This window comes from Brachypodium distachyon, chromosome 4, assembly GCF_000005505.3.
Source record: "Brachypodium distachyon strain Bd21 chromosome 4, Brachypodium_distachyon_v3.0, whole genome shotgun sequence".
NCBI lineage: Eukaryota > Viridiplantae > Streptophyta > Magnoliopsida > Poales > Poaceae > Brachypodium > Brachypodium distachyon.
In genome coordinates, this window is record NC_016134.3 from 34,013,714 (window position 1) to 34,019,785 (window position 6,072).

At 42.4% G+C, this 6,072-nt stretch overlaps 1 long non-coding RNA gene across 1 annotated transcript; it reads left to right on the top strand.

The window, feature by feature from the left end:
- The first annotated feature begins 402 nt into the window (after positions 1 to 402).
- Positions 403 to 3,853, top strand: LOC104584665. The gene is made up of 4 exons (XR_732538.3): positions 403 to 586; positions 2,090 to 2,150; positions 2,233 to 2,342; positions 3,047 to 3,853. It is a non-coding gene; the product is annotated as an uncharacterized LOC104584665 (long non-coding RNA).
- The last annotated feature ends 2,219 nt before the right edge of the window (positions 3,854 to 6,072 follow it).

Below are 6,072 nucleotides of genomic sequence, written 5' to 3' on the forward strand. Positions count from 1 at the left end.
GGTTCCGGTGAGGTTGGCGATCGCCGCCATCCCAAACGGAGTTGAGTTGGCGGAGGAGAGGACGTACGGGGGGGTTTCGCAGATTCTTCGTTTGCACGCGAAGTCTTTGCACGCTACCAGAACCCAGAGGTGGAGTGGTTGTTACTTGTTCGCCCTTCCCCGTCGGGATCCCTGCGAGGCCGCGATGAGCCTGGATGAGGAGCATTCCCGAGCGTGGCCCAAAGTGTTCGGTTGTTCCCAGCCCGGTGGGGTTTGTGGCCCGATCCACGGATCACTCAGGCTGGGAAAGAATGCCGGCCCACCTAAATTTATGCATTCTGTTATTCCCGAACGGGCTGAGATCCCGGCCCAAATTCCCGAATTTCCCATGGATTGACCGGGATAAAAACAACGTGGTACTTTTCCCCTCAAAAAAAATCAACATCCCCTCAAAAAAAATAAAAAATCAGCAGCCGCGGCGGCACGGCGAACCGTGGCCCTGCTACCCAGAGCAGTAGCGGAGGCGGCGAACTTCTCCACCACTCGCGCGACCCGGAGCACGACTCCGACTCCGGCTCGCTCTCCCTCGACGGAGAACTTCTCTCTCGTAAGACCTCCTCCCCTTTCTTCCCCTCTCCTCCTTCCGCAGTTTCTTGGACGATTGGATTTGGAGATAGGTTTCCGTAGAGAGAAGGAGGCGTAGGTGGAGAAATCACCATGGTGGGTTCTTGGATGATTGGATTTCGATAATTTTATCATCGTATTCTATTAGTCATGGACTCATGGTTGTTGCTTAGTGTTTCAAATTAGATAACGGCCGAGCTAGATTCTTGTCATGGATTGTTTGTTACATGGGCATCATCAATACCTTTTTAGTTACGGAAGTTCTGCATCCCTCTTTTCATAAGGTTGCAGAGGCTGAACAGGTAACTTCTGGTGGTTTGCTATTGACACAGGCGACCAAAAGATCCATATGGGTTTTTTATTAGTACTATATCATGGCTCATATTTATGGCTCCATTTTTATTGGACACAAGTTAACTGATTTAGATATAAAGTTAAATTCCTTTGGTAGTCTTGTAATTCTCAATTGTTCTTGTTGCGCAATCTGTGATGCAAACAATTCCATTTGCTGAATCAATCTCATAATAAGCTAGGAACATATGTCGATCTGTTGCCATGTTCGTTTACAGCAATGCTTAAGGCTGTGTTTGGAAAATTGGAAACTAGTATGCAGTTTGACAAATTCAGTCCCTGACCCTATCTTTGGACTTACATTATTTTGGTAAGTGGAGGAAAGTGTAGGTCCATTATTATACAGTAAAGTTTAGAAGGAGAACCTGCTATGTTTTTGTGAAGTACTATTTGGTATTCATGTTTTGGAAGCAATTGGGAAGAAGATTAGTTGGCTGAGCACATCTCTAATAGTTATATAGCAGTAAATACTATTTGGTATTCATGTTTCTGAATTTGAACAGTAGCCAAATTGTTAATATAACAGGAAAACAGTACGTTCAATGGCTTTCCATAATGCCAATTCTATTTCTATTTGTCTGATTCGTCAGCGCTTATATAACTGTAAAAATGGATGCTACAGTATAGTTGTTGCATTGTTGGGCTTCAGAGACACAGTGGAATCTGAAAAACAACATGTTCTTTGGGTTTGGCGTATGCTATTTTTTTTTCTTCTGATTGTTAACTTAAGTGTATAAATCTTTGTTCTTATGGAAAGACCATAGCAAGTTCCTACTATGGGCAAGTTCTTTTTAGCTTCGGCTTCTCCAGAAACGGCTTTAGCTTATCTACCCACAGAAACTGTGATGAGGAGTAGCCCTTGAAAAACTGCAGTCCAGTTCTCTTTGGCTGCTGGCATCTTCCTGTTTGTCGATAACTCGATATTATAAATTACAAATTTCAATGTTGTTGATATTAAAATGAGGAGAGATAGCAAAACTAGAGATATTGGGGTGAACTGCACTAAATGAATCCAGTTCACGTTCCCTCCAATCAATAGGCTGGTATATATGAGAACAATCTTTCCAGTTTACACACTTTGCAAGAAAAATCGAATAAATAATTAACATTTCTGTTTTGTATATATCCCGTGCAGACAGTGGAAAGGAGGCTCCGTGAAGTGTCAGATTGTGTTTATATCTTTTGTTGCAAGCCTTGTAAGCAAACATACCTGCTTTTTGGAACGTGTATGCTCATTTTAGTTATAATCTTATGATTTGCATTTTGCTTTGTTCGCAGAATTTTGTTGAATGAGCTGTACGGACACATGCAATTGGTGCAATATTGAAAGAAGGCTGTCATTTAAATCGTAGTTTGTCGAGTTTGACTACTGCCATCCGAGAGCTGAGGTCTGTGTTTCTAAAGAAAAATCTGTACATAACATGTTTGAATCACGAGTCTTTAAGAGCTTTTCTCTGCATTCATCGGAAAAGTAGTCCCAAAATTACTTAGATGCACATTTCTAGCTATCTGTTGGGTGTGTAACAATCTCGGAAAGTTGATGTGGCACCTTAGCTCCTGATGAATTCCATACAAAATTGCACAGCCAAAATGGCAGTGAAATGCATCAGATAATCATATTCTTAGAATGGCATTTACTTAAGTGAAATACATTGGTTCGATCTGTACCTGTAGTTCATCAAGTTTTAACAATTTGGATAGAGTTGTTTCATGTATTTGGAATAACTTCTGGTTTGCTAACATCTGATAGCAGTAAGGTCTTCAATTGACTGGGAAAAGGTGTAAATTCTTAGGTCTGTTGGCTAATTGACTGAAAAATACAAATATTAGTATCATGTTTTTTTTGAAGTGGTAGTCAGGAAAAATAAGCTGAACGAAGTTAAGCTTGGATTGCTTTTTTTTTTCTTTCTGTATTGACCTTTTTGCTCTTGATTGTATTATTAAACTGTTTCGTTTTACAGGCTAGCTTGAATTCTGAAATTGACAGACTGAAAAGGATAAAATTTTGCCATAAAGTTAGGATCCTCCGCCTGTTTTTCAGTTGCAAGGTCGAATTTTTATGTGTCCAGTTACCCTATTTTCATGTGTGCAGACATCGACGAAGGAGAATGCTATCAAAGAAAGTAAAAGTCTTTTGAAGCAGATTGAAGATCTTAAATCAAGTAATTTGACACTCTTTCTCATGCATGTGTACATACGATTTCTGCAGTTCTAAGCTGTAACTCCCTCCATTTCACAAAGAATGGCACGCACGCATTTCAAGATTTTACTTTGACCAACAATTCGACTAATGATTTGAGGTTTATGTGTTACAAAAATTATATCATTGGATTCGTATTTCAAAAACCTTTCCAACGATATAAATTTCTAACATATAATCTACATACAATTGGTCTAATCGTTGGTCAAAGTTCGACCTCGAAAAGGAGTGAGTATACTTTAGCAGGTCAGAAGACTACATCGGAAACTGCTAATGATCAGGCTTTAAAGGAAAAGGACTCATACACGTTAGCACGTTATGCTTAAATGGCATAAACATTTCTTCATGCTATTTACACAAATGTACATTACTACGGAAAGGGATATCACTTACGGGCGCAAAAGGCCATCAGTAGCGGGAGCCTCGCCCGCCGCAGCCTGATTGCCACTGATGTAGGTTACATCAGTGGCAAGCGTCTCACCTGACACTGATGTAAGATACCATACGGTCTTCGTCGGCTGACCCTTCTTCACTTCATCCCCATCGTCTTCGCCAGCTCTGGCATCTTTCCTCTTGTATATCGATGCGCCGCATATGGGACATTTGTGATGGTTTTCGTACCTTCTAATGTATACGATGCAGTCGTTTGGACATGAATGATCTTTCATGCAATCTAATCCAAACAGGCATGTGATCTTCTTTTGCCGCGTATGTGCTCTTAGGCAACTTGTTTGGCTATATAAAAACCTTAGCACGGTAACTTAACATGTCTGTGAAGCCCTTGTCTGAACAGCATGATGTTGCCTTTAGTCTTAAAAGTTCGAGTCTTACTTTGAGCATGATGTTTTCTTTGTCAGCTCCATCAAGCAAGGGTGTGTTTGCCTCTTGCACCAATTTTTTGAACTTCATATACTCTGCCTCATCGTCGGGGTCCTCTAGCTGGTCCCGTAGGTACGGGTCATCTAGCATTTCGGCTATCCTACCACGTGGAGCTTCTTCATCTTCCATATTCACCTCCTCATCGACCATTACTTTCTTCTCGGAATCATCTGCCTGATAATACTGCATGTCATGATCATTTTTGTTGCCGTGACCGACATCAATGCATCCTCTCGTGAGGTCCAGCGTGAATAACTTTCCACATAACCTGCTGCCAGCACGTGCATCTTCACAACTCCGGTCTTCTGCATGGATGCATTTCTACATTTGCGACATGGTCAACACATCTTCATAAGGCCCTTTTTCTTCATATCAGCTTTGGCGACTTTAAAAAAGACTGCCCACTTGGTTATCCAACTAGCTTTTTTTTTTCTTTGCGTACATCCAACCACGGTCCATCGAACTATAGAGGCAAGAAACTATGAAGCAAAAGATTAGGTTAATTAATACGGGGCTTTAGGTGGGTTAGCAAGGGGAGTTAATTAAGGGGGTTAGTTAGAGGAGGAACACATGCATACACAAATCGATAGAAAGCAGCAGCAGAGGAGGCAAGAGAGAGATGAGGAACAGAGAGAGAAATATGGGAGATTTTCAAAGAGAAAATTGCCATGGTACCGCTGTGTAAAACCAAAAGTTTCAAAATACCACTCAAATAACCACTTATTTCAAAATACCACTCTAATCCAGTTTTCTCATGCCAAAATAGCACTATCGCCGGTTGACAGGTAGTCAAACGGTTAAAATGATGTCAGTGTTCTTGTTATTCCAATACTGCCCTTGTCTTTCTCTAGAAAAAAAAAACAAAGGTGACAGGTAGTCAAACGGTTAAAATGATGTCAGTGTTCTTGTTATTCCAATACTGCCCTTGTCTTTCTCTAGAAAAAAAAACAAAGGATACTCACCTTATCCCTGTCCTCAACTCCACTAGTCCCTGTCCAAGCTCCCAGCCATGGTGGGTTGGCAGCGGCGCCCCTTGCAAGCCTGCACCGCTCCACCCCACCGTGGCCCCCGTGAGATCCCCGCTGTGCCGTGTCGCTCCTCCGCGCCGGCCGCCCGCACCTACAGCTGCCACACCGCGCCGCCCCGTGCCACCGTGGCTCCCCTCTGCTCCACTGTGCCACCTGCCTGCCCCTGCAGCTCCCGCGAAGAGCCTTGGGAGCTATTTCTACTATGAAAATTAAGTGTTGTATGAACTCTAAAAGCATTATTGCTATCAATGTTAAGCGGTACTATTTCAGCTTGATGCTCTTTTTTTCGTCTTGGGCTACTTAGCAGAAAGGGCGGAGTGAAATTTTAGTTACATGAATTCTGGTCCCAGCTGTAGCATTATATTGAGCGAAACTACTCTACGTACGACACTGCTCTTCCGATCTTGGTCCGACGAAGCAATCCAGTGGTTCTCAGCTCTCTGGCTCATGCCTGAATGGTTCGATTGAAGTGTCGTACGGAAATCAGATGAAATATGTGGTACGCATAGCACTCTACGTATGACACTGCTCTTCTGATCTTGGTCCGACGAAGCAATCCAGTGTTTCTCAGCTCTCTGGCTCATGCTTGAATGGTTCGATTGAAGCATCGGTACAGAAATCGGATGAAATGTGATGTACGCATAGCAATGCTCTTGGCCTCTTGCTTAGGCTGCCTTGGTACCAGAGCAAAAACTAAAGCGCCCGCAGAAAAGGGAAGGCGGGAGTAGATTGCAGTGGACACTTCATCTATTTGAGCTTGAACAGTAGCTGAAGATTGACCTTCCAACTAAGTATGCGTTGTATCAGGAAGAAATGGTGTCCTTTCTCAGTCATGCTATTTGAATTTCATCAGCAGTTATAGTTTACGTTTGTATAGTATCACCAAAAGGCTAATCCGGAAGTGAAATACTATGTTGTAAATTTTTAAGTAATTCTTGATTGGGGGGAACTAAGTATTTTGGCACCCTTGTTGTCATCATCATGGCCGTGGTCCCTGGTGAATGTATGCTT